The sequence below is a fragment of the Lemur catta genome, chromosome 6, assembly GCF_020740605.2.
Source record: "Lemur catta isolate mLemCat1 chromosome 6, mLemCat1.pri, whole genome shotgun sequence".
NCBI lineage: Eukaryota > Metazoa > Chordata > Mammalia > Primates > Lemuridae > Lemur > Lemur catta.
The window spans coordinates 106,327,460-106,354,163 of record NC_059133.1 but is presented as its reverse complement, the minus strand read 5'-3'; positions in this window follow the sequence as shown (position 1 = coordinate 106,354,163).

Below are 26,704 nucleotides of genomic sequence, written 5' to 3'. Positions count from 1 at the left end.
CCCTAGGATAGTGTTATGGTCACGGTTAGCATCAGCCCTAGGAGAGTGTTAGGGTTAGGGTTAGGGTTACCATCAGCCCTAGGATAGTGTTAGGGTTAGGGTTAGCATCAGCCCTACGATAGTGTTAGGGGTAGGGTTAGGGTTAGCATCAGCCCTAGGATAGTGTTAGGGTTAGGGTTAGCATCAGCCCTAGGATAGTGTTAGGGTTAGGGTTAGGGTTAGCATCAGCCCTAGGATAGTGTTAGGGTTAGGGTTAGTATCAACCCTAGGATAGTTTTAGGGTTAGGGTTAGGGTTAGCGTCAGCCGTAGGATAGTGTTAGGGTTAGGGTTAGCCTCAGCCCTAGGAGAGTGTTATGGTTAGGGAAAGGGTTAGCATCAGGCCTAGGATAGTGTTAGGGTTAGGGTTAGGTTTATCATCAGCCCTAGGATATTGTTAGGGTTAGGGTTAGGGTTAGCATCAGCCCTAGGATATTATTAGGGTTAGGGTTAGCATCAGCCCTAGGATAGTGTTAGGGTTAGGGTTAGGATTAGCATCAGCCATAGGATAGTGTTAGGGTTAGGGTTAGCCTCAGCCTTAGGAGAGTGTTAGGGTTAGGGATAGGGTTAGCATCAGGCCTAGGATAGTGTGAGGGTTAGGGTTAGGGTTAGCATCAGCCCTAGGATAGTGTTAGGGTTAGGGTTAGCATCAGGCCTAGGATAGTGTTAGGGTTAGGGTTAGCATCAACCCTAGAATAGTGTTAGGGTTAGGGTTAGGGTTAGCATCAGCCCTAGGATAGTGTTAGGGTTATGGTTAGGTTTAGCATCAGCCCTAGGATAGTGTTAGGGTAAGGGTTAGGGTTAGCATTAGGCCTAGGATAGTCTTAGGGTTACGGTTAGAATCAGCCCAAGGATAGTGTTAGGGTTAGTGTTAAGTTTTGCATCAGCCCTAGGATAGTGTCAGGGTTAGGGTTAGGGTTACCATCAGCCCTAGGATAGTGTTAGGGTTAGGGTTAGGGTTAGCATCAGCCCTAGGATAGTGTTAGGGTTAGGGTTAGCATCAACCCTAGGATAGTTTTAGGGTTAGGGTTAGGGTTAGCGTCAGCCCTAGGATAGTGTTAGGGTTAGGGTTAGCCTCAGCCCTAGGAGAGTGTTATGGTTAGGGATAGGGTTAGCATCAGGCCTAGGATAGTGTTAGGGTTAGGGTAAGGGTTAGCATCAGCCATAGGATATTGTTAGGGTTAGGGTTATGGTTAGCATCAGCCCTAGGATATTATTAGGGTTAGGGTTAGCATCAGCCCTAGGATAGTGTTAGGGTTAGGGTTAGGGTTATCATCAGCCATAGGATAGTGTTAGGGTTAGGGTTAGCCTCAGCCCTAGGAGAGTGTTAGGGTTAGGGATAGGGTTAGCATCAGGCCTAGGATAGTGTGAGTGTTAGGGTTAGGGTTATCATCAGCCCTAGGATAGTGTTAGGGTTAGGGTTAGCATCAGGCCTAGGATAGTGTTAGGATTAGGGTTAGCATCAGCCCTAGGATAGTGTTAGGGTTAGGGTTAGGGTTAGCATCAGCCCTAGGATAGTGTTAGGGTTATGGTTAGGTTTAGCATCAGCCCTAGGATAGTGTTAGGGTAAGGGTTAGGGTTAGCATCAGGCCTAGGATAGTGTTAGGGTTACGGTTAGAATCAGCCCAAGGATAGTGTCAGGGTTAGGGTTAAGTTTTGCATCAGCCCTAGGATAGTGTTAGGGTTAGGGTTAGGGTTACCATCAGCCCTAGGATAGTGTTAGGGTTAGGGTTAGGGTTAGCATCAGCCCTAGGATAGTGTTAGGGTTAGGGTTAGGGTTAGCATCAGCCCTAGGATAGTGTTAGGGTTAGGGTTAGCATCAGCCCTAGGATAGTGTTAGGGTTAGGGTTAGGGTTATCATCAGGCCTAGGATAGTGTTAGGGTTAGGGTTAGCATCAGCCCTAGGATAGTGTTAGGGTTAGTGTTAGGGTTAGCATGAGCCCTAGGATAGTGTTAGGGTTAGGGTTAGCATCAGCCCTAGGATAGTGTTAGGGTTAGGGTTAGCGTTAGCATCAGGCCTAGGATAGTGTCAGGGTTAGGGTTAGCATCAGCCCTAGGATGGTGTTAGGGTTAAGGTTAGGGTTAGCATCAGCCGTAGGATAGTGTTAGGGTTAGGGTTAGCCTCAGCCCTAAGATAGTGTTAGAGTTAAGGTTAGGGTTAGCATCAGCCCTAGGGTAGTGTTAGGGTTAGGGTTAGGGTTAGCATCCGCCCTAGGATAGTGTTAGTGTTAGGGTTAGGGTTAGCATCAGCCCTAGGAGAGTGTTAGGGTTAGGGTTAACATAAACCCTAGGATAGTGTTAGGGTTAGGGTTAGGGTTATCATCAGGCCTAGGATAGTGTTAGGGTTATGGTTAGGGTTAGCATAAGTTCAAGGATAGTGTTAGGGTTAGCGTTAGGGTTAGAATCAGCCCTAGGATAGTGTTAGGGTTAGGGTTAGGGTTAGCATCAGCCCTAGGATAGTGTTAGGGTTAGGGTTAACATAAACCCTAGGATAGTGTTAGGGTTAGGGTTAGGGTTAGCATCAGGCCTAGGATAGTGTTAGGGTTAGGGTTAGCATCAGCCCTAGGATAGTGTTAGGGTTAGGGTTAGGGTTATCATCAGGCCTAGGATAGTGTTAGGGTTAGGGTTAGCATCAGCCCTAGGATAGTGTTAGGGTTAGGGTTAGGGTTAGCATCATCCCTAGGATAGTGTTAGGGTTAGGGTTAGTGTTAGCATCAGCCCTAGGATATTATTAGGGTTAGGGTTAGCATCAGCCCTAGGATACTGTTAGGGTTAGAGTTAGGGTTATCACCAGGCTTAGGATAGTGTTAGTGTTAGGGTTACCATCAGCCTTAGGATAGTGTTAGGGTTAGGGTTAGGGTTAGCATCAGCCGTAGGATAGTGTTAGGGTTAGGGTTAGCCTCAGCCCTAGGATAGTGTTAGCGTTAGGGTTAGGGTTAGCATCAGCCCTAGGATAGTGTTAGGCGTAGGGTGAGGGTTAGCATCAGCCCTAGGATAGTGTTAGTGTTTGGGTTAGCATCAGCCCTTGGATAGTGTTAGGGTTAGGGTTAGGGTTAGCATTAGCCCTAGGATAGTATTAGGGTTAGGGATAGGGTTAGCATCAGCTCTAGGATAGTGTTAGTTTTAGTATTAGGGTTAGCATCAGCCCTAGGATAGTGTTAGGGTTAGGGTTAGGGTTAGCATCAGCCCTAGGATAGTGTTAGGGTTAGGGTTAGCATCAGCCCTGGGATAATGTTAGGGTTAGGGTTAGGGTTAGCATCAGCCCTAGGATAGTGTTAGGGTTAGGGTTAGCATCAGCCCTAGGATAGTGTTAGGGTTAGGGTTAGGGTTAGCATCAGCCCTAGGATAGTGTTAGGGTTAGGGGTAGCATCAGCCCTAGGATAGTGTTAGGGTTAGGGTTAGGGTTAGCATCAGCCCTAGGATAGTGTTAGGGTTAGGGTTAGCATCAGCCCAAGGATAGTGTTAGGGTTAGGGTTAGGGTTAGCATCAGCCCTAGGATAGTGTGAGGGTTAAGGTTAGCATCAACCCTAGGATAGTTTTAGGGTTACGGTTAGGGTTAGCGGCAGCCCTAGGATAGTGTTAGGGTTAGGGTTAGCCTCAGCCCTAGGAGATTGTTATGGTTAGGGATAGGGTTAGCATCCGGCCTAGCATAGTGTTAGGGTTAGGGTTAGGGTTAGCATCAGCCCTAGGATAGTGTTAGGGTTAGGGTTAGCCTCAGCCCTAGGAGAGTGTTAGGGTTAGGGATAGGGTTAGCATCAGGCCTAGGATAGTGTGAGGGTTAGGGTTAGGGTTAGCATCAGCCCAAGGATAGTGTTAGGGTTAGGGTTAGCATCAGGCCTAGGATAGGTTAGGGTTAGGGTTAGCATCAGCCCTAGGATAGTGTTAGCGTTAGGGTTAGGGTTAGCATCAGCCCTAGGATAGTGTTAGGGTTATGGTTAGGTTTAGCATCAGCCCTAGGATAGTGTCAGGGTAAGGGTTAGGGTTATCATCAGGCCTAGGATAGTGTTAGAGTTATGGTTGGAATCAGCCCTAGGATAGTGTTAGGGTTATGGATAGGTTTTGCATCAGCCCTAGGATAGTGTTAGGGTTAGGGTTAGGGTTATCATCAGGCCTAGGATAGTGTTAGGGTTAGGGTTTGCATCAGCCCTAGGATAGTGTTAGGGTTAGGGTTAGGGTTAGCATCAGGCTAGGATAGTGTTAGGGTTAGGGTTAGTGTTAGCATCAGCCCTAGGATATTATTAGTGTTAGGGTTAGCATCAGCCCTAGGATACTGTTAGGGTTAGAGTTAGGGTTAGCACCAGGCTTAGGATAGTGTTAGTGTTAGGGTTACCAGCAGCCTTAGGATAGTGTTAGGGTTAGGGTTAGGGTTAGCATCAGCCGTAGGATAGTGTTAGGGTTAGGGTTAGCCTCACCCCTAGGATAGTGTTAGCGTTAGATTTAGGGTTAACATGAGCCCTAGGATAGTGTTAGGGGTAGGGTGTGGGTTAGCATCAGCCCTAGGATAGTGTTACTGTTAGGGTTAGCATCAGCCCTAGGATAGTGTTAGGGTTAGGGTTAGGGTTAGCATCAGACCTAGGATAGTATTAGGGTTAGGGTTAGGGTTAGCATCAGCCCTAGGATAGTGTTAGGGTTAGGGTTAGGGTTAGCATCAGCCCTAGGATAGTGTTAGGGTTAGGGTTAGCATCAGCCCTGGGATAATGTTAGGGTTAGGGTTAGGGTTAGCATCAGCCCTAGGATAGTGTTATGGTCACGGTTAGCATCAGCCCTAGGAGAGAGTTAGGGTTAGGGTTAGGGTTACCATCAGCCCTAGGATAGTGTTAGGTTTAGGGTTAGCATCAGCCCTAGGATAGTGTTAGAGTTAGGGTTAGGGTTAGCATCAGCCCTAGGATAGTGTTAGGGTTAGGGTTAGCATCAGCCCTAGGATAGTGTTAGGGTTAGGGTTAGGGTTAGCATCAGCCCTAGGATAGTGTTAGGGTTAGGGTTAGCCTCAGCCCTAGGAGAGTGTTATGGTTAGGGAAAGGGTTAGCATCAGGCCTAGGATAGTGTTAGGGTTAGGGTTAGGGTTAGCATCAGCCCTAGGATATTGTTAGGGTTAGGGTTAGGGTTAGCATCAGCCCTAGGATATTATTAGGGTTAGGGTTAGCATCAGCCCTAGGATAGTGTTAGGGTTAGGGTTAGGATTAGCATCAGCCATAGGATAGTGTTAGGGTTAGGGTTAGCCTCAGCCTTAGGAGAGTGTTAGGGTTAGGGATAGGGTTAGCATCAGGCCTAGGATAGTGTGAGGGTTAGGGTTAGGGTTAGCATCAGCCCTAGGATAGTGTTAGGGTTAGGGTTAGCATCAGGCCTAGGATAGTGTTAGGGTTAGGGTTAGCATCAGCCCTAGGATAGTGTTAGGGTTAGGGTTAGGGTTAGCATCAGCCCTAGGATAGTGTTAGGGTTATGGTTAGGTTTAGCATCAGCCCTAGGATAGTGTTAGGGTAAGGGTTAGGGTTAGCATTAGGCCTAGGATAGTGTTAGGGTTACGGTTAGAATCAGCCCAAGGATAGTGTTAGGGTTAGGGTTAAGTTTTGCATCAGCCCTAGGATAGTGTTATGGTTAGGGTTAGGGTTACCATCAGCCCTAGGATAGTGTTAGGGTTAGGGTTAGGGTTAGCATCAGCCCTAGGATAGTGTTAGGGTTAGGGTTAGGGTTAGCATCAGCCCTAGGATAGTGTTAGGGTTAGGGTTAGCATCAGCCCTAGGATAGTGTTAGGGTTAGGGTTAGGGTTATCATCAGGCCTAGGATAGTGTTAGGGTTAGGGTTAGCATCAGCCCTAGGATAGTGTTAGGGTTAGTGTTAGGGTTAGCATCAGCCCTAGGATAGTGTTAGGGTTAGGGTTAGCATCAGCCCTAGGATAGTGTTAGGGTTAGGGTTAGGGTTAGCATCAGGCCAAGGATAGTGTCAGTGTTAGGGTTAGCATCAGCCCTAGGATTGTGTTAGGGTTAAGGTTAGGGTTAGCATCAGCCGTAGGATAGTGTTAGGGTTAGGGTTAGCCTCAGCCCTAAGATAGTGTTAGAGTTAGGGTTAGGGTTAGCATCAGCCCTAGGGTAGTGTTAGGGTTAGGGTTAGGGTTAGCATCCGCCCTAGGATAGTGTTAGGGTTAGGGTTAGGGTTAGCATCAGCCCTAGGAGAGTGTTAGGGTTAGGGTTAACATAAACCCTAGGATAGTGTTAGGGTTAGGGTTAGGGTTATCATCAGGCCTAGGATAGTGTTAGGGTTAGGGTTAGGGTTATCATCAGGCCTAGGATAGTGTTAGGGGTAGGGTTAGCATCAGCCCTAGGATAGTGTTAGGGTTAGGGTTAGGGTTAGCATCAGCCCTAGGATAGTGATAGGGTTAGGGTTAGTGTTAGCATCAGCCCTAGGATATTATTAGGGTTAGGGTTAGCATCAGCCCTAGGATACTGTTAGGGTTAGAGTTAGGGTTCTCACCAGGCTTAGGATAGTGTTAGTGTTAGGGTTAAAATCAGCCTTAGGATAGTGTTAGGTTTAGAGTTAGGGTTAGCATCAGCCCTAGGATAGTGTTAGGGGTAGGGTGAGGGTTAGCATCAGCCCTAGGATAGTGTTAGTGTTAGGGTTAGCATCAGCCCTAGGATAGTGTTAGGGTTAGGGTTCTGGTTAGCATCAGCCCTAGGATAGTGTTAGGGTTAGGGTTAGGGTTAGCATCAGCCCTAGGATAGTGTTACTGTTAGGGTTAGCATCAGCCCTAGGATAGTGTTAGGTTTAGGGTTAGGGTTAGCATCAGACCTAGGATAGTATTAGGGTTAGGGTTAGGGTTAGCATCAGCCCTAGGATAGTGTTAGGGTTAGGGTTAGGGTTAGCATCAGCCCTAGGATAGTGTTAGGGTTAGGGTTAGCATCAGCCCTGAGATAATGTTAGGGTTAGGGTTAGGGTTAGCATCAGCCCTAGGATAGTGTTATGGTCACGGTTAGCATCAGCCCTAGGAGAGTGTTAGGGTTAGGGTTAGGGTTACCATCAGCCCTAGGATAGTGTTAGGGTTAGGGTTAGCATCAGCCCTAGGATAGTGTTAGGGGTAGGGTTAGGGTTAGCATCAGCCCTAGGATAGTGTTAGGGTTAGGGTTAGCATCAGCCCTAGGATAGTGTTAGGGTTAGGGTTAGGGTTAGCATCAGCCCTAGGATAGTGTTAGGGTTAGGGTTAGTATCAACCCTAGGATAGTTTTAGGGTTAGGGTTAGGGTTAGCGTCAGCCCTAGGATAGTGTTAGGGTTAGGGTTAGCCTCAGCCCTAGGAGAGTGTTATGGTTAGGGAAAGGGTTAGCATCAGGCCTAGGATAGTGTTAGGGTTAGGGTTAGGTTTATCATCAGCCCTAGGATATTGTTAGGGTTAGGGTTAGGGTTAGCATCAGCCCTAGGATATTATTAGGGTTAGGGTTAGCATCAGCCCTAGGATAGTGTTAGGGTTAGGGTTAGGATTAGCATCAGCCATAGGATAGTGTTAGGGTTAGGGTTAGCCTCAGCCTTAGGAGAGTGTTAGGGTTAGGGATAGGGTTAGCATCAGGCCTAGGATAGTGTGAGGGTTAGGGTTAGGGTTAGCATCAGCCCTAGGATAGTGTTAGGGTTAGGGTTAGCATCAGGACTAGGATAGTGTTAGGGTTAGGGTTAGCATCAGCCCTAGAATAGTGTTAGGGTTAGGGTTAGGGTTAGCATCAGCCCTAGGATAGTGTTAGGGTTATGGTTAGGTTTAGCATCAGCCCTAGGATAGTGTTAGGGTAAGGGTTAGGGTTAGCATTAGGCCTAGGATAGTGTTAGGGTTACGGTTAGAATCAGCCCAAGGATAGTGACAGGGTTAGGGTTAAGTTTTGCGTCAGCCCTAGGATAGTGTCAGGGTTAGGGTTAGGGTTACCATCAGCCCTAGGATAGTGTTAGGGTTAGGGTTAGGGTTAGCATCAGCCCTAGGATAGTGTTAGGGTTAGGGTTAGCATCAACCCTAGGATAGTTTTAGGGTTAGGGTTAGGGTTAGCGTCAGCCCTAGGATAGTGTTAGGGTTAGGGTTAGCCTCAGCCCTAGGAGAGTGTTATGGTTAGGGATAGGGTTAGCATCAGGCCTAGGATAGTGTTAGGGTTAGGGTAAGGGTTAGCATCAGCCCTAGGATATTGTTAGGGTTAGGGTTATGGTTAGCATCAGCCCTAGGATATTATTAGGGTTAGGGTTAGCATCAGCCCTAGGATAGTGTTAGGGTTAGGGTTAGGGTTATCATCAGCCATAGGATAGTGTTAGGGTTAGGGTTAGCCTCAGCCCTAGGAGAGTGTTAGGGTTAGGGATAGGGTTAGCATCAGGCCTAGGATAGTGTGAGGGTTAGGGTTAGGGTTATCATCAGCCCTAGGATATTGTTAGGGTTAGGGTTAGCATCAGGCCTAGGATAGTGTTAGGATTAGGGTTAGCATCAGCCCTAGGATAGTGTTAGGGTTAGGGTTAGGGTTAGCATCAGCCCTAGGATAGTGTTAGGGTTATGGTTAGGTTTAGCATCAGCCCTAGGATAGTGTTAGGGTAAGGGTTAGGGTTAGCATCAGGCCTAGGATAGTGTTAGGGTTACGGTTAGAATCAGCCCAAGGATAGTGTCAGGGTTAGGGTTAAGTTTTGCATCAGCCCTAGGATAGTGTTAGGGTTAGGGTTAGGGTTACCATCAGCCCTAGGATAGTGTTAGGGTTAGGGTTAGGGTTAGCATCAGCCCTAGGATAGTGTTAGGGTTAGGGTTAGGGTTAGCATCAGCCCTAGGATAGTGTTAGGGTTAGGGTTAGCATCAGCCCTAGGATAGTGTTAGGGTTAGGGTTAGGGTTATCATCAGGCCTAGGATAGTGTTAGGGTTAGGGTTAGCATCAGCCCTAGGATAGTGTTAGGGTTAGTGTTAGGGTTAGCATCAGCCCTAGGATAGTGTTAGGGTTAGGGTTAGCATCAGCCCTAGGATAGTGTTAGGGTTAGGGTTAGCGTTAGCATCAGGCCTAGGATAGTGTCAGGGTTAGGGTTAGCATCAGCCCTAGGATGGTGTTAGGGTTAAGGTTAGGGTTAGCATCAGCCGTAGGATAGTGTTAGGGTTAGGGTTAGCCTCAGCCCTAAGATAGTGTTAGAGTTAAGGTTAGGGTTAGCATCAGCCCTAGGGTAGTGTTAGGGTTAGGGTTAGGGTTAGCATCCGCCCTAGGATAGTGTTAGTGTTAGGGTTAGGGTTAGCATCAGCCCTAGGAGAGTGTTAGGGTTAGGGTTAACATAAACCCTAGGATAGTGTTAGGGTTAGGGTTAGGGTTATCATCAGGCCTAGGATAGTGTTAGGGTTATGGTTAGGGTTAGCATAAGTTCAAGGATAGTGTTAGGGTTAGCGTTAGGGTTAGAATCAGCCCTAGGATAGTGTTAGGGTTAGGGTTAGGGTTAGCATCAGCCCTAGGATAGTGTTTGGGTTAGGGTTAACATAAACCCTAGGATAGTGTTAGGGTTAGGGTTAGGGTTAGCATCAGGCCTAGGATAGTGTTAGGGTTAGGGTTAGCATCAGCCCTAGGATAGTGTTAGGGTTAGGGTTAGGGTTATCATCAGGCCTAGGATAGTGTTAGGGTGAGGGTTAGCATCAGCCCTAGGATAGTGTTAGGGTTAGGGTTAGGGTTAGCATCATCCCTAGGATAGTGTTAGGGTTAGGGTTAGTGTTAGCATCAGCCCTAGGATATTATTAGGGTTAGGGTTAGCATCAGCCCTAGGATACTGTTAGGGTTAGAGTTAGGGTTATCACCAGGCTTAGGATAGTGTTAGTGTTAGGGTTACCATCAGCCTTAGGATAGTGTTAGGGTTAGGGTTAGGGTTAGCATCAGCCGTAGGATAGTGTTAGGGTTAGGGTTAGCCTCAGCCCTAGGATAGTGTTAGCGTTAGGGTTAGGGTTAGCATCAGCCCTAGGATAGTGTTAGGCGTAGGGTGAGGGTTAGCATCAGCCCTAGGATAGTGTTAGTGTTTGGGTTAGCATCAGCCCTTGGATAGTGTTAGGGTTAGGGTTAGGGTTAGCATTAGCCCTAGGATAGTATTAGGGTTAGGGATAGGGTTAGCATCAGCTCTAGGATAGTGTTAGGGTTAGTATTAGGGTTAGCATCAGCCCTAGGATAGTGTTAGGGTTAGGGTTAGGGTTAGCATCAGCCCTAGGATAGTGTTAGGGTTAGGGTTAGCATCAGCCCTGGGATAATGTTAGGGTTAGGGTTAGGGTTAGCATCAGCCCTAGGATAGTGTTAGGGTTAGGGTTAGCATCAGCCCTAGGATAGTGTTAGGGTTAGGGTTAGGGTTAGCATCAGCCCTAGGATAGTGTTAGTGTTAGGGGTAGCATCAGCCCTAGGATAGTGTTAGGGTTAGGGTTAGGGTTAGCATCAGCCCTAGGATAGTGTTAGGGTTAGGGTTAGCATCAGCCCAAGGATAGTGTTAGGGTTAGGGTTAGGGTTAGCATCAGCCCTAGGATAGTGTGAGTGTTAAGGTTAGCATCAACCCTAGGATAGTTTTAGGGTTACGGTTAGGGTTAGCGGCAGCCCTAGGATAGTGTTAGGGTTAGGGTTAGCCTCAGCCCTAGGAGATTGTTATGGTTAGGGATAGGGTTAGCATCCGGCCTAGCATAGTGTTAGGGTTAGGGTTAGGGTTAGCATCAGCCCTAGGATAGTGTTAGGGTTAGGGTTAGCCTCAGCCCTAGGAGAGTGTTAGGGTTAGGGATAGGGTTAGCATCAGGCCTAGGATAGTGTGAGGGTTAGGGTTAGGGTTAGCATCAGCCCAAGGATAGTGTTAGGGTTAGGGTTAGCATCAGGCCTAGGATAGGTTAGGGTTAGGGTTAGCATCAGCCCTAGGATAGTGTTAGCGTTAGGGTTAGGGTTAGCATCAGCCCTAGGATAGTGTTAGGGTTATGGTTAGGTTTAGCATCAGCCCTAGGATAGTGTTAGGGTAAGGGTTAGGGTTATCATCAGGCCTAGGATAGTGTTAGAGTTATGGTTGGAATCAGCCCTAGGATAGTGTTAGGGTTATGGTTAGGTTTTGCATCAGCCCTAGGATAGTGTTAGGGTTAGGGTTAGGGTTATCATCAGGCCTAGGATAGTGTTAGGGTTAGGGTTTGCATCAGCCCTAGGATAGTGTTAGGGTTAGGGTTAGGGTTAGCATCAGGCTACGATAGTGTTAGGGTTAGGGTTAGTGTTAGCATCAGCCCTAGGATATTATTAGTGTTAGGGTTAGCATCAGCCCTAGGAGAGTGTTATGGTTAGGGATAGGGTTAGCATCAGGCCTAGGATAGTGTTAGGGTTAGGGTTAGGGTTAGCATCAGCCCTAGGATATTGTTAGGGTTAGGGTTAGGGTTAGCATCAGCCCTAGGATATTATTAGGGTTAGGGTTAGCATCAGCCCTAGGATAGTGTTAGGGTTAGGGTTAGCATCAGCCCTAGGATAGTGTTAGTGTTAGGGTTAGCATCAGCCCTAGGATAGTGTTAGGGTTAGGGTTAGGGTTAGCATCAGCCCTAGGATAGTGTTATGGTTAGGGTTAGTGTTAGCATCAGCCCTAGGATATTATTAGGGTTAGGGTTAGCATCAGCCCTAGGATACTGTTAGGGTTAGAGTTAGGGTTATCACCAGGCTTAGGATAGTGTTAGTGTTAGGGTTACCATCAGCCTTAGGATAGTGTTAGGGTTAGGGTTAGGGTTAGCATCAGCCGTAGGATAGTGTTAGGGTTAGGGTTAGCCTCAGCCCTAGGATAGTGTTAGCGTTAGGGTTAGGGTTAGCATCAGCCCTAGGATAGTGTTAGGCGTAGGGTGAGGGTTAGCATCAGCCCTAGGATAGTGTTAGTGTTTGGGTTAGCATCAGCCCTTGGATAGTGTTAGGGTTAGGGTTAGGGTTAGCATCAGCCCTAGGATAGTATTAGGGTTAGGGATAGGGTTAGCATCAGCTCTAGGATAGTGTTAGGGTTAGTATTAGGGTTAGCATCAGCCCTAGGATAGTGTTAGGGTTAGGGTTAGGGTTAGCATCAGCCCTAGGATAGTGTTAGGGTTAGGGTTAGCATCAGCCCTGGGATAATGTTAGGGTTAGGGTTAGGGTTAGCATCAGCCCTAGGACAGTGTTAGGGTTAGGGTTAGCATCAGCCCTAGGATAGTGTTAGGGTTAGGGTTAGGGTTAGCATCAGCCCTAGGATAGTGTTAGGGTTAGGGTAGCATCAGCCCTAGGATAGTGTTAGGGTTAGGGTTAGGGTTAGCATCAGCCCTAGGATAGTGTTAGGGTTAGGGTTAGCATCAGCCCAAGGATAGTGTTAGGGTTAGGGTTAGCATCAGGCGTAGGATAGGTTAGGGTTAGGGTTAGCATCAGCCCTAGGATAGTGTTAGCGTTAGGGTTAGGGTTAGCATCAGCCCTAGGATAGTGTTAGGGTTATGGTTAGGTTTAGCATCAGCCCTAGGATAGTGTTAGGGTAAGGGTTAGGGTTATCATCAGGCCTAGGATAGTGTTAGAGTTATGGTTGGAATCAGCCCTAGGATAGTGTTAGGGTTATGGTTAGGTTTTGCATCAGCCCTAGGATAGTGTTAGGGTTAGGGTTAGGGTTACCATCAGCCCTAGGATAGTGTCAGGTTTAGGGTTAGGGTTAGCATCAGCCCTAGGATAGTGTTAGGGTTAGGGTTAGCATCAGCCCTAGGATAGTGTTAGGGTTAGGGTTAGGGTTATCATCAGGCCTAGGATAGTGTTAGGGTTAGGGTTAGCATCAGCCCTAGGATAGTGTTAGGGTTAGTGTTAGGGTTAGCATCAGCCCTAGGATAGTGTTAAGGTTAGGGTTAGCATCAGCCCTAGGATAGTGTTAGGGTTAGGGTTAGCGTTAGCATCAGGCCTAGGATAGTGTCAGGGTTACGTTTAGCATCAGCCCTAGGATGGTGTTAGGGTTAAGGTTAGGGTTAGCATCAGCCGTAGGATAGTGTTAGGGTTAGGGTTAGCCTCAGCCCTAAGATAGTGTTAGAGTTAAGGTTAGGGTTAGCATCAGCCCTAGGGTAGTGTTAGGGTTAGGGTTAGGGTTAGCATCCGCCCTAGGATAGTGTTAGTGTTAGGGTTATGGTTAGCATCAGCCCTAGGAGAGTGTTAGGGTTAGGGTTAACATAAACCCTAGGATAGTGTTAGGGTTAGGGTTAGGGTTATCATCAGGCCTAGGATAGTGTTAGGGTTATGGTTAGGGTTAGCATAACTTCAAGGATAGTGTTAGGGTTAGCGTTAGGGTTAGAATCAGCCCTAGGATAGTGTTAGGGTTAGGGTTAGGGTTAGCATCAGCCCTAGGATAGTGTTAGGGTTAGGGTTAACATAAACCCAAGGATAGTGTTAGGGTTAGGGTTAGGGTTAGCATCAGGCCTAGGATAGTGTTAGGGTTAGGGTTAGCATCAGCCCTAGGATAGTGTTAGGGTTAGGGTTAGGGTTATCATCAGGCCTAGGATAGTGTTAGGGTTAGGGTTAGCATCAGCCCTAGGATAGTGTTAGGGTTAGGGTTAGGGTTATCATCAGGCCTAGGATAGTGTTAGGGTTATGGTTAGGGTTAGCATAAGTTCAAGGATAGTGTTAGGGTTAGCGTTGGGGTTAGAATCAGCCCTAGGATAGTGTTAGGGTTAGGGTTAGGGTTAGCATCAGCCCTAGGATAGTGTTAGGGTTAGGGTTAACATAAACCCTAGGATAGTGTTAGGGTTAGGGTTAGGGTTAGCATCAGACCTAGGATAGTATTAGGGTTAGGGTTAGGGTTAGCATCAGCCCTAGGATAGTGTTAGGGTTAGGGTTAGGGTTAGCATCAGCCCTAGGATAGTGTTAGGGTTAGGGTTAGCATCAGTCCTGGGATAATGTTAGGGTTAGGGTTAGGGTTAGCATCAGCCCTAGGATAGTGTTATGGTCACGCTTAGCATCAGCCCTAGGAGAGTGTTAGGGTTAGGGTTAGGGTTACCATCAGCCCTAGGATAGTGTTAGGGTTAGGGTTAGCATCAGCCCTAGGATAGTGTTAGGGGTAGGGTTAGGGTTAGCATCAGCCCTAGGATAGTGTTAGGGTTAGGGTTAGCATCAGCCCTAGATTAGTGTTAGGGTTAGGGTTAGGGTTAGCATCAGCCCTAGGATAGTGTTAGGGTTAGGGTTAGCATCAACCCTAGGATAGTTTTAGGGTTAGGGTTAGGGTTAGCGTCAGCCCTAGGATAGTGTTAGGGTTAGGGTTAGCCTCAGCCCTAGGAGAGTGTTATGGTTAGGGATAGGGTTAGCATCAGGCCTAGGATAGTGTTAGGGTTAGGGTAAGGGTTAGCATCAGCCCTAGGATATTGTTAGGGTTAGGGTTAGGGTTAGCATCAGCCCTAGGATATTATTAGGGTTAGGGTTAGCATCAGCCCTAGGATAGTGTTAGGGTTAGGGTTAGGGTTATCATCAGCCATAGGATAGTGTTAGGGTTACGGTTAGCCTCAGCCCTAGGAGAGTGTTAGGGTTAGGGATAGGGTTAGCATCAGGCCTAGGATAGTGTGAGGGTTAGGGTTAGGGTTATCATCAGCCCTAGGATAGTGTTAGGGTTAGGGTTAGCATCAGGCCTAGGATAGTGTTAGGGTTAGGGTTAGCATCAGCCCTAGGATAGTGTTAGGGTTAGGGTTAGGGTTAGCATCAGCCCTAGGATAGTGTTAGGGTTATGGTTAGGTTTAGCATCAGCCCTAGGATAGTGTTAGGGTAAGGGTTAGGGTTAGCATCAGGCCTAGGATAGTGTTAGGGTTACGGTTAGAATCAGCCCAAGGATAGTGTCAGGGTTAGGGTTAAGTTTTGCATCAGCCCTAGGATAGTGTTAGGGTTAGGGTTAGGGTTACCATCAGCCCTAGGATAGTGTTAGGGTTAGGGTTAGGGTTAGCATCAGCCCTAGGATAGTGTTAGGGTTAGGGTTAGGGTTAGCATCAGCCCTAGGATAGTGTTAGGGTTAGGGTTAGCATCAGCCCTAGGATAGTGTTAGGGTTAGGGTTAGGGTTATCATCAGGCCTAGGATAGTGTTAGGGTTAGGGTTAGCATCAGCCCTAGGATAGTGTTAGGGTTAGTGTTAGGGTCAGCATCAGCCCTAGGATAGTGTTAAGGTTAGGGTTAGCATCAGCCCTAGGATAGTGTTAGGGTTAGGGTTAGCGTTAGCATCAGGCCTAGGATAGTGTCAGGGTTAGGGTTAGCATCAGCCCTAGGATGGTGTTAGGGTTAAGGTTAGGGTTAGCAGCAGCCGTAGGATAGTGTTAGGGTTAGGGTTAGCCTCAGCCCTAAGATAGTGTTAGAGTTAAGGTTAGGGTTAGCATCAGCCCTAGGGTAGTGTTAGGGTTAGGGTTAGGGTTAGCATCCGCCCTAGGATAGTGTTAGTGTTAGGGTTAGGGTTAGCATCAGCCCTAGGAGAGTGTTAGGGTTAGGGTTAACATAAACCCTAGGATAGTGTTAGGGTTAGGGTTAGGGTTATCATCAGGCCTAGGATAGTGTTAGGGTTATGGTTAGCATCAGCCCTAGGATAGTGTTAGGGTTAGGGTTAGCATCAGCCCTAGGATAGTGTTAGGGTTAGGGTTAGGGTTAGCATCAGCCCTAGGATAGTGTTAGGGTTAGGGGTAGCATCAGCCCTAGGATAGTGTTAGGGTTAGGGTTAGGGTTAGCATCAGCCCTAGGATAGTGTTAGGGTTAGGGTTAGCATCAGCCCAAGGATAGTGTTAGGGTTAGGGTTAGGGTTAGCATCAGCCCTAGGATAGTGTGAGGGTTAAGGTTAGCATCAACCCTAGGATAGTTTTAGGGTTACGGTTAGGGTTAGCGGCAGCCCTAGGATAGTGTTAGGGTTAGGGTTAGCCTCAGCCCTAGGAGATTGTTATGGTTAGGGATAGGGTTAGCATCAGTCCTAGGATAGTGTTAGGGTTAGGGTTAGGGTTAGCATCAGCCCTAGGATAGTGTTAGGGTTAGGGTTAGCATCAGCCCAAGGATAGTGTTAGGGTTAGGGTTAGCATCAGGCGTAGGATAGGTTAGGGTTAGGGTTAGCATCAGCCCTAGGATAGTGTTAGCGTTAGGGTTAGGGTTAGCATCAGCCCTAGGATAGTGTTAGGGTTATGGTTAGGTTTAGCATCAGCCCTAGGATAGTGTTAGGGTAAGGGTTAGGGTTATCATCAGGCCTAGGATAGTGTTAGAGTTATGGTTGGAATCAGCCCTAGGATAGTGTTAGGGTTATTTTTAGGTTTTGCATCAGCCCTAGGATAGTGTTAGGGTTAGGGTTAGGGTGACCATCAGCCCTAGGATAGTGTTAGGTTTAGGGTTAGGGTTAGCATCAGCCCTAGGATAGTGTTAGGGTTAGGGTTAGCATCAGCCCTAGGATAGTGTTAGGTTTAGGCTTAGGGTTATCATCAGGCCTAGGATAGTGTTAGGGTTAGGGTTAGCATCAGCCCTAGGATAGTGTTAGGGTTAGTGTTAGGGTTAGCATCAGCCCTAGGATAGTGTTAGGGTTAGGGTTAGCATCAGCCCTAGGATAGTGTTAGGGTTAGGGTTAGCGTTAGCATCAGGCCTAGGATAGTGTCAGGGTTAGGGTTATGGTTAGCATCAGCCCTAGGAGAGTGTTAGGGTTAGGGTTAACATAAACCCTAGGATAGTGTTAGGGTTAGGGTTAGGGTTATCATCAGGCCTAGGATAGTGTTAGGGTTATGGTTAGGGTTAGCATAACTTCAAGGATAGTGTTAGGGTTAGCGTTAGGGTTAGAATCAGCCCTAGGATAGTGTTAGGGTTAGGGTTAGGGTTAGCATCAGCCCTAGGATAGTGTTAGGGTTAGGGTTAACATAAACCCTAGGATAGTGTTAGGGTTAGGGTTAGGGTTAGCATCAGGCCTAGGATAGTGTTAGGGTTAGGGTTAGCATCAGCCCTAGGATAGTGTTAGGGTTAGGGTTAGGGTTATCATCAGGCCTAGGATAGTGTTAGGGTTAGGGTTAGCATCAGACTAGGATAGTGTTAGGGTTAGGGTTAGGGTTATCATCAGGCCTAGGATAGTGTTAGGGTTATGGTTAGGGTTAGCATAAGTTCAAGGATAGTGTTAGGGTTAGCGTTAGGGTTAGAGTCAGCCCTAGGATAGTGTTAGGGTTAGGGTTAGGGTTAGCATCAGCCCTAGGATAGTGTTAGGGTTAGGGTTAACATAAACCCTAGGATAGTGTTAGGGTTAGGGTTAGGGTTAGCATCAGACCTAGGATAGTATTAGGGTTAGGGTTAGGGTTAGCATCAGCCCTAGGATAGTGTTAGGGTTAGGGTTAGGGTTAGCATCAGCCCTAGGATAGTGTTAGGGTTAGGGTTAGCATCAGCCCTGGGATAATGTTAGGGTTAGGGTTAGGGTTAGCATCAGCCCTAGGATAGTGTTATGGTCACGGTTAGCATCAGCCCTAGGAGAGTGTTAGGGTTAGGGTTAGGGTTACCATCAGCCCTAGGATAGTGTTAGGGTTAGGGTTAGCATCAGCCCTAGGATAGTGTTAGGGGTAGGGTTAGGGTTAGCATCAGCCCTAGGATAGTGTTAGGGTTAGGGTTAGCATCAGCCCTTGGATAGTGTTAGGGTTAGGGTTAGGGTTAGCATCAGCCCTAGGATAGTGTTAGCGTTAGGGTTAGGGTTAGCATCAGCCCTAGGATAGTGTTAGGCGTAGGGTGAGGGTTAGCATCAGCCCTAGGATAGTGTTAGTGTTTGGGTTAGCATCAGCCCTTGGATAGTGTTAGGGTTAGGGTTAGGGTTAGCATCAGCCCTAGGATAGTATTAGGGTTAGGGATAGGGTTATCATCAGCTCTAGGATAGTGTTAGTGTTAGTATTAGGGTTAGCATCAGCCCTAGGATAGTGTTAGGGTTAGGGTTAGGGTTAGCATCAGCCCTAGCATAGTGTTAGGGTTAGGGTTAGCATCAGCCCTGGGATAATGTTAGGGTTAGGGTTAGGGTTAGCATCAGCCCTAGGATAGTGTTAGGGTTAGGGTTAGCATCAGCCCTAGGATAGTGTTAGGGTTAGGGTTAGGGTTAGCATCAGCCCTAGGATAGTGTTAGGGTTAGGGGTAGCATCAGCCCTAGGATAGTGTTAGGGTTAGGGTTAGGGTTAGCATCAGCCCTAGGATAGTGTTAGGGTTAGGGTTAGCATCAGCCCAAGGATAGTGTTAGGGTTAGGGTTAGGGTTAGCATCAGCCCTAGGATAGTGTGAGGGTTAAGGTTAGCATCAACCCTAGGATAGTTTTAGGGTTACCGTTAGGGTTAGCGGCAGCCCTAGGATAGTGTTAGGGTTAGGGTTAGCCTCAGCCCTAGGAGATTGTTATGGTTAGGGATAGGGTTAGCATCAGGCCTAGGATAGTGTTAGGGTTAGGGTTAGGGTTAGCATCAGCCCTAGGATAGTGTTAGGGTTAGGGTTAGCATCAGCCCAAGGATAGTGTTAGGGTTAGGGTTAGCATCAGGCGTAGGATAGGTTAGGGTTAGGGTTAGCATCAGCCCTAGGATAGTGTTAGCGTTAGGGTTAGGGTTAGCATCAGCCCTAGGATAGTGTTAGGGTTATGGTTAGGTTTAGCATCAGCCCTAGGATAGTGTTAGGGTAAGGGTTAGGGTTATCATCAGGCCTAGGATAGTGTTAGAGTTATGGTTGGAATCAGCCCTAGGATAGTGTTAGGGTTATGGTTAGGTTTTGCATCAGCCCTAGGATAGTGTTAGGGTTAGGGTTAGGGTTACCATCAGCCCTAGGATAGTGTTAGGTTTAGGGTTAGGGTTAGCATCAGCCCTAGGATAGTGTTAGGGTTAGGGTTAGCATCAGCCCTAGGATAGTGTTAGGTTTAGGGTTAGGGTTATCATCAGGCCTAGGATAGTGTTAGGGTTAGGGTTAGCATCAGCCCTAGGATAGTGTTAGGGTTAGTGTTAGGGTTAGCATCAGCCCTAGGATAGTGTTAGGGTTAGGGTTAGCATCAGCCCTAGGATAGTGTTAGGGTTAGGGTTAGCGTTAGCATCAGGCCTAGGATAGTGTCAGGGTTAGGGTTAGCATCAGCCCTAGGATGGTGTTAGGGTTAAGGTTAGGGTTAGCATCAGCCGTAGGATAGTGTTAGGGTTAGGGTTAGCCTCAGCCCTAAGATAGTGTTAGAGTTAAGGTTAGGGTTAGCATCAGCCCTAGGGTAGTGTTAGGGTTAGGGTTAGGGTTAGCATCCGCCCTAGGATAGTGTTAGTGTTAGGGTTATGGTTAGCATCAGCCCTAGGAGAGTGTTAGGGTTAGGGTTAACATAAACCCTAGGATAGTGTTAGGGTTAGGGTTAGGGTTATCATCAGGCCTAGGATAGTGTTAGGGTTATGGTTAGGGTTAGCATAACTTCAAGGATAGTGTTAGGGTTAGCGTTAGGGTTAGAATCAGCCCTAGGATAGTGTTAGGGTTAGGGTTAGGGTTAGCATCAGCCCTAGGATAGTGTTAGGGTTAGGGTTAACATAAACCCTAGGATAGTGTTAGGGTTAGGGTTAGGGTTAGCATCAGGCCTAGGATAGTGTTAGGGTTAGGGTTAGCATCAGCCCTAGGATAGTGTTAGGGTTAGGGTTAGGGTTATCATCAGGCCTAGGATAGTGTTAGGGTTAGGGTTAGCATCAGACTAGGATAGTGTTAGGGTTAGGGTTAGGGTTATCATCAGGCCTAGGATAGTGTTAGGGTTATGGTTAGGGTTAGCATAAGTTCAAGGATAGTGTTAGGGTTAGCGTTAGGGTTAGAATCAGCCCTAGGATAGTGTTAGGGTTAGGGTTAGGGTTAGCATCAGCCCTAGGATAGTGTTAGGGTTAGGGTTAACATAAACCCTAGGATAGTGTTAGGGTTAGGGTTAGGGTTAGCATCAGACCTAGGATAGTATTAGGGTTAGGGTTAGGGATAGCATCAGCCCTAGGATAGTGTTAGGGTTAGGGTTAGGGTTAGCATCAGCCCTAGGATAGTGTTAGGGTTAGGGTTAGCATCAGCCCTGGGATAATGTTAGGGTTAGGGTTAGGGTTAGCATCAGCCCTAGGATAGTGTTATGGTCACGGTTAGCATCAGCCCTAGGAGAGTGTTAGGGTTAGGGTTAGGGTTACCATCAGCCCTAGGATAGTGTTAGGGTTAGGGTTAGCATCAGCCCTAGGATAGTGTTAGGGGTAGGGTTAGGGTTAGCATCAGCCCTAGGATAGTGTTAGGCTTAGGGTTAGCATCAGCCCTTGGATAGTGTTAGGGTTAGGGTTAGGGTTAGCATCAGCCCTAGGATAGTGTTAGCGTTAGGGTTAGGGTTAGCATCAGCCCTAGGATAGTGTTAGGCGTAGGGTGAGGGTTAGCATCAGCCCTAGGATAGTGTTAGTGTTTGGGTTAGCATCAGCCCTTGGATAGTGTTAGGGTTAGGGTTAGGGTTAGCATCAGCCCTAGGATAGTATTAGGGTTAGGGATAGGGTTATCATCAGCTCTAGGATAGTGTTAGTGTTAGTATTAGGGTTAGCATCAGCCCTAGGATAGTGTTAGGGTTAGGGTTAGGGTTAGCATCAGCCCTAGGATAGTGTTAGGGTTAGGGTTAGCATCAGCCCTGGGATAATGTTAGGGTTAGGGTTAGGGTTAGCATCAGCCCTAGGATAGTGTTAGGGTTAGGGTTAGCATCAGCCCTAGGATAGTGTTAGGGTTAGGGTTAGGGTTAGCATCAGCCCTAGGATAGTGTTAGGGTTAGGGGAGCATCAGCCCTAGGATAGTGTTAGGGTTAGGGTTAGGGTTAGCATCAGCCCTAGGATAGTGTTAGGGTTAGGGTTAGCATCAGCCCAAGGATAGTGTTAGGGTTAGGGTTAGGGTTAGCATCAGCCCTAGGATAGTGTGAGGGTTAAGGTTAGCATCAACCCTAGGATAGTTTTAGGGTTACGGTTAGGGTTAGCGGCAGCCCTAGGATAGTGTTAGGGTTAGGATTAGCCTCAGCCCTAGGAGATTGTTATGGTTAGGGATAGGGTTAGCATCAGGCCTAGGATAGTGTTAGGGTTAGGGTTAGGGTTAGCATCAGCCCTAGGATAGTGTTAGGGTTAGGGTTAGCATCAGCCCAAGGATAGTGTTAGGGTTAGGGTTAGCATCAGGCGTAGGATAGGTTAGGGTTAGGGTTAGCATCAGCCCTAGGATAGTGTTAGCGTTAGGGTTAGTGTTAGCATCAGCCCTAGGATAGTGTTAGGGTTATGGTTAGGTTTAGCATCAGCCCTAGGATAGTGTTAGGGTAAGGGTTAGGGTTATCATCAGGCCTAGGATAGTGTTAGAGTTATGGTTGGAATCAGCCCTAGGATAGTGTTAGGGTTATGGTTAGGTTTTGCATCAGCCCTAGGATAGTGTTAGTGTTAGGGTTAGGGTTACCATCAGCCCTAGGATAGTGTTAGGTTTAGGGTTAGGGTTAGCATCAGCCCTAGGATAGTGTTAGGGTTAGGGTTAGCATCAGCCCTAGGATAGTGTTAGGTTTAGGGTTAGGGTTATCATCAGGCCTAGGATAGTGTTAGGGTTAGGGTTAGCATCAGCCCTAGGATAGTGTTAGGGTTAGTGTTAGGGTTAGCATCAGCCCTAGGATAGTGTTAGGGTTAGGGTTAGCATCAGCCCTAGGATAGTGTTAGGGTTAGGGTTAGCGTTAGCATCAGGCCTAGGATAGTGTCAGGGTTAGGGTTAGCATCAGCCCTAGGATGGTGTTAGGGTTAAGGTTAGGGTTAGCATCAGCCGTAGGATAGTGTTAGGGTTAGGGTTAGCCTCAGCCCTAAGAGAGTGTTAGAGTTAAGGTTAGGGTTAGCATCAGCCCTAGGGTAGTGTTAGGGTTAGGGTTAGGGTTAGCATCCGCCCTAGGATAGTGTTAGGGTTAGGGTTATGGTTAGCATCAGCCCTAGGAGAGTGTGAGGGTTAGGGTTAACATAAACCCTAGGATATTGTTAGGGTTAGGGTTAGGGTTATCATCAGGCCTAGGATAGTGTTAGGGTTATGGTTAGGGTTAGCATAACTTCAAGGATAGTGTTAGGGTTAGCGTTAGGGTTAGAATCAGCCCTAGGATAGTGTTAGGTTTAGGGTTAGGGTTAGCATCAGCCCTAGGATAGTGTTAGGGTTAGGGTTAACATAAACCCTAGGATAGTGTTAGGGTTAGGGTTAGGGTTAGCATCAGGCCTAGGATAGTGTTAGGGTCAGGGTTAGCATCAGCCCTAGGATAGTGTTAGGGTTAGGGTTAGGGTTATCATCAGGCCTAGGATAGTGTTAGGGTTAGGGTTAGCATCAGCCCTAGGATAGTGTTAGGGTTAGGGTTAGGGTTATCATCAGGCCTAGGATAGTGTTAGGGTTATGGTTAGGGTTAGCATAAGTTCAAGGATAGTGTTAGGGTTAGCGTTAGGGTTAGAATCAGCCCTAGGATAGTGTTAGGGTTAGGGTTAGGGTTAGCATCAGCCCTAGGATAGTGTTAGGGTTAGGGTTAACATAAACCCTAGGATAGTGTTAGGGTTAGGGTTAGGGTTAGCATCAGACCTAGGATAGTATTAGGGTTAGGGTTAGGGTTAGCATCAGCCCTAGGATAGTGTTAGGGTTAGGGTTAGGGTTAGCATCAGCCCTAGGATAGTGTTAGGGTTAGGGTTAGCATCAGCCCTGGGATAATGTTAGGGTTAGGGTTAGGGTTAGCATCAGCCCTAGGATAGTGTTATGGTCACGGTTAGCATCAGCCCTAGGAGAGTGTTAGGGTTAGGGTTAGGGTTAGCATCAGCCCTAGGATAGTGTTAGGGTTAGGGTTAGCATCAGCCCTAGGATAGTGTTAGGGGTAGGGTTAGGGTTAGCATCAGCCCTAGGATAGTGTTAGGGTTAGGGTTAGCATCAGCCCTAGGATAGTGTTAGGGTTAGGGTTAGGGTTAGCATCAGCCCTAGGATAGTGTTAGGGTTAGGGTTAGCATGAACCCTAGGATAGTTTTAGGGTTAGGGTTAGGGTTAGCGTCAGCCCTAGGATAGTGTTAGGGTTAGGGTTAGCCTCAGCCCTAGGAGAGTGTTATGGTTAGGGAAAGGGTTAGCATCAGGCCTAGGATAGTGTTAGGGTTAGGGTTAGGGTTAGCATCAGCCCTAGGATATTGTTAGGGTTAGGGTTAGGGTTAGCATCAGCCCTAGGATATTATTAGGGTTAGGGTTAGCATCAGCCCTAGGATAGTGTTAGGGTTATGGTTAGGTTTAGCATCAGCCCTAGGATAGTGTTAGGGTAAGGGTTAGGGTTAGCATTAGGCCTAGGATAGTGTTAGGGTTACGGTTAGAATCAGCCCAAGGATAGTGTTAGGGTTAGGGTTAAGTTTTGCATCAGCCCTAGGATAGTGTTAGGGTTAGGGTTAGGGTTACCATCAGCCCTAGTATAGTGTTAGGGTTAGGGTTAGGGTTAGCGTCAGCCCTAGGATAGTGTTAGGGTTAGGGTTAGCATCAACCCTAGGATAGTTTTAGGGTTAGGGTTAGGGTTAGCGTCAGCCCTAGGATAGTGTTAGGGTTAGGGTTAGCCTCAGCCCTAGGAGAGTGTTATGGTTAGGGATAGGGTTAGCATCAGGCCTAGGATAGTGTTAGGGTTAGGGTAAGGGTTAGCATCAGCCCTAGGATATTGTTATTGTTAGGGTTAGGGTTAGCATCAGCCCTAGGATATTATTAGGGTTAGGGTTAGCATCAGCCCTAGGATAGTGTTAGGGTTAGGGTTAGGGTTATCATCAGCCATAGGATAGTGTTAGGGTTAGGGTTAGCCTCAGCCCTAGGAGAGTGTTAGGGTTAGGGATAGGGTTAGCATCAGGCCTAGGATAGTGTGAGGGTTAGGGTTAGGGTTATCATCAGCCCTAGGATAGTGTTAGGGTTAGGGTTATCATCAGGCCTAGGATAGTGTTAGGGTTAGGGTTAGCATCAGCCCTAGGATAGTGTTAGGGTTAGGGTTAGGGTTAGCATCAGCCCTAGGATAGTGTTAGGGTTATGGTTAGGTTTAGCATCAGCCCTAGGATAGTGTTAGGGTAAGGGTTAGGGTTAGCATCAGGGCTAGGATAGTGTTAGGGTTACGGTTAGAATCAGCACAAGGATAGTGTCAGGGTTAGGGTTAAGTTTTGCATCAGCCCTAGGATAGTGTTAGGGTTAGGGTTAGGGTTACCATCAGCCCTAGGATAGTGTTAGGGTTAGGGTTAGGGTTAGCATCAGCCCTAGGATAGTGTTAGGGTTAGGGTTAGGGTTAGCATCAGCCCTAGGATAGTGTTAGGGTTAGGGTTAGCATGAGCCCTAGGATAGTGTTAGGGTTAGGGTTAGGGTTATCATCAGGCCTAGGATAGTGTTAGGGTTAGGTTTAGCATCAGCCCTAGGATAGTGTTAGGGTTAGTGTTAGGGTTAGCATCAGCCCTAGGATAGTGTTAGGGTTAGGGTTAGCATCAGCCCTAGGATAGTGTTAGGGTTAGGGTTAGCGTTAGCATCAGGCCTAGGATAGTGTCAGGGTTAGGGTTAGCATCAGCCCTAGGATGGTGTTAGGGTTAAGGTTAGGGTTAGCAGCAGCCGTAGGATAGTGTTAGGGTTAGGGTTAGCCTCAGCCCTAAGATAGTGTTAGAGTTAAGGTTAGGGTTAGCATCAGCCCTAGGGTAGTGTTAGGGTTAGGGTTAGGGTTAGCATCCGCCCTAGGATAGTGTTAGTGTTAGGGTTAGGGTTAGCATCAGCCCTAGGATAGTGTTAGGGTTAGGGTTAGGGTTATCATCAGGCCTAGGATAGTGTTAGGGTTAGGGTTAGCATCAGCCCTAGGATAGTGTTAGGGTTAGGGTTAGGGTTAGCATCAGCCCTAGGATATTGTTAGGATTAGGGTTAGTGTTAGCATCAGCCCTAGGATATTATTAGGGTTAGGGTTAGCATCAGCCCTAGGATACTGTTAGGGTTAGAGTTAGGGTTATCACCAGGCTTAGGATAGTGTTAGTGTTAGGGTTACCATCAGCCTTAGGATAGTGTTAGGGTTAGGGTTAGGGTTAGCATCAGCCGTAGGATAGTGTTAGGGTTAGGGTTAGCCTCAGCCCTAGGATAGTGTTAGCGTTAGGGTTAGGGTTAGCATCAGCCCTAGGATAGTGTTAGGCGTAGGGTGAGGGTTAGCATCAGCCCTAGGATAGTGTTAGTGTTTCGGTTAGCATCAGCCCTTGGATAGTGTTAGGGTTAGGGTTAGGGTTAGCATCAGCCCTAGGATAGTATTAGGGTTAGGGATAGGGTTAGCATCAGCTCTAGGATAGTGTTAGTGTTAGTATTAGGGTTAGCATCAGCCCTAGGATAGTGTTAGGGTTAGGGTTAGGGTTAGGATCAGCCCTAGGATAGTGTTAGGGTTAGGGTTAGCATCAGCCCTGGGATAATGTTAGGGTTAGGGTTAGGGTTAGCATCAGCCCTAGGATAGTGTTAGGGTTAGGGTTAGCATCAGCCCTAGGATAGTGTTAGGGTTAGGGTTAGGGTTAGCATCAGCCCTAGGATAGTGTTAGGGTTAGGGGTAGCATCAGCCCTAGGATAGTGTTAGGGTTAGGGTTAGGGTTAGCATCAGCCCTAGGATAGTGTTAGGGTTAGGGTTAGCATCAGCCCAAGGATAGTGTTAGGGTTAGGGGTAGGGTTAGCATCAGCCCTAGGATAGTGTGAGGGTTAAGGGTAGCATCAACCCTAGGATAGTTTTAGGGTTACGGTTAGGGTTAGCGGCAGCCCTAGGATAGTGTTAGGGTTAGGGTTAGCCTCAGCCCTAGGAGATTGTTATGGTTAGGGATAGGGTTAGCATCAGGCCTAGGATAGTGTTAGGGTTAGGGTTAGGGTTAGCCTCAGCCCTAGGATAGTGTTAGGGTTAGGGTTAGCCTCAGCCCTAGGAGAGTGTTAGGGTTAGGGATAGGGTTAGCATCAGGCCTAGGATAGTGTGAGGGTTAGGGTTAGGGTTAGCATCAGCCCAAGGATAGTGTTAGGGTTAGGGTTAGCATCAGGCCTAGGATAGGTTAGGGTTAGGGTTAGCATCAGCCCTAGGATAGTGTTAGCGTTAGGGTTAGGGTTAGCATCAGCCCTAGGATAGTGTTAGGGTTATGGTTAGGTTTAGCATCAGCCCTAGGATAGTGTTAGGGTAAGGGTTAGGGTTATCATCAGGCCTAGGATAGTGTTAGAGTTATGGTTGGAATCAGCCCTAGGATAGTGTTAGGGTTATGGTTAGGTTTTGCATCAGCCCTAGGATAGTGTTAGGGTTAGGGTTAGGGTTACCATCAGCCCTAGGATAGTGTTAGGTTTAGGGTTAGGGTTAGCATCAGCCCTAGGATAGTGTTAGGGTTAGGGTTAGCATCAGCCCTAGGATAGTGTTAGGGTTAGGGTTAGGGTTATCATCAGGCCTAGGATAGTGTTAGGGTTAGGGTTTGCATCAGCCCTAGGATAGTGTTAGGGTTAGGGTTAGGGTTAGCATCAGCCCTAGGATAGTGTTAGGGTTAGGGTTAGTGTTAGCATCAGCCCTAGGATATTATTAGTGTTAGGGTTAGCATCAGCCCTAGGATACTGTTAGGGTTAGAGTTAGGGTTAGCACCAGGCTTAGGATACTGTTAGTGTTAGGGTTACCAGCAGCCTTAAGATAGTGTTAGGGTTAGGGTTAGGGTTAGCATCAGCCGTAGGATAGTGTTAGGGTTAGGGTTAGCCTCAGCCCTAGGATAGTGTTAGCGTTAGATTTAGGGTTAGCATCAGCCCTAGGATAGTGTTA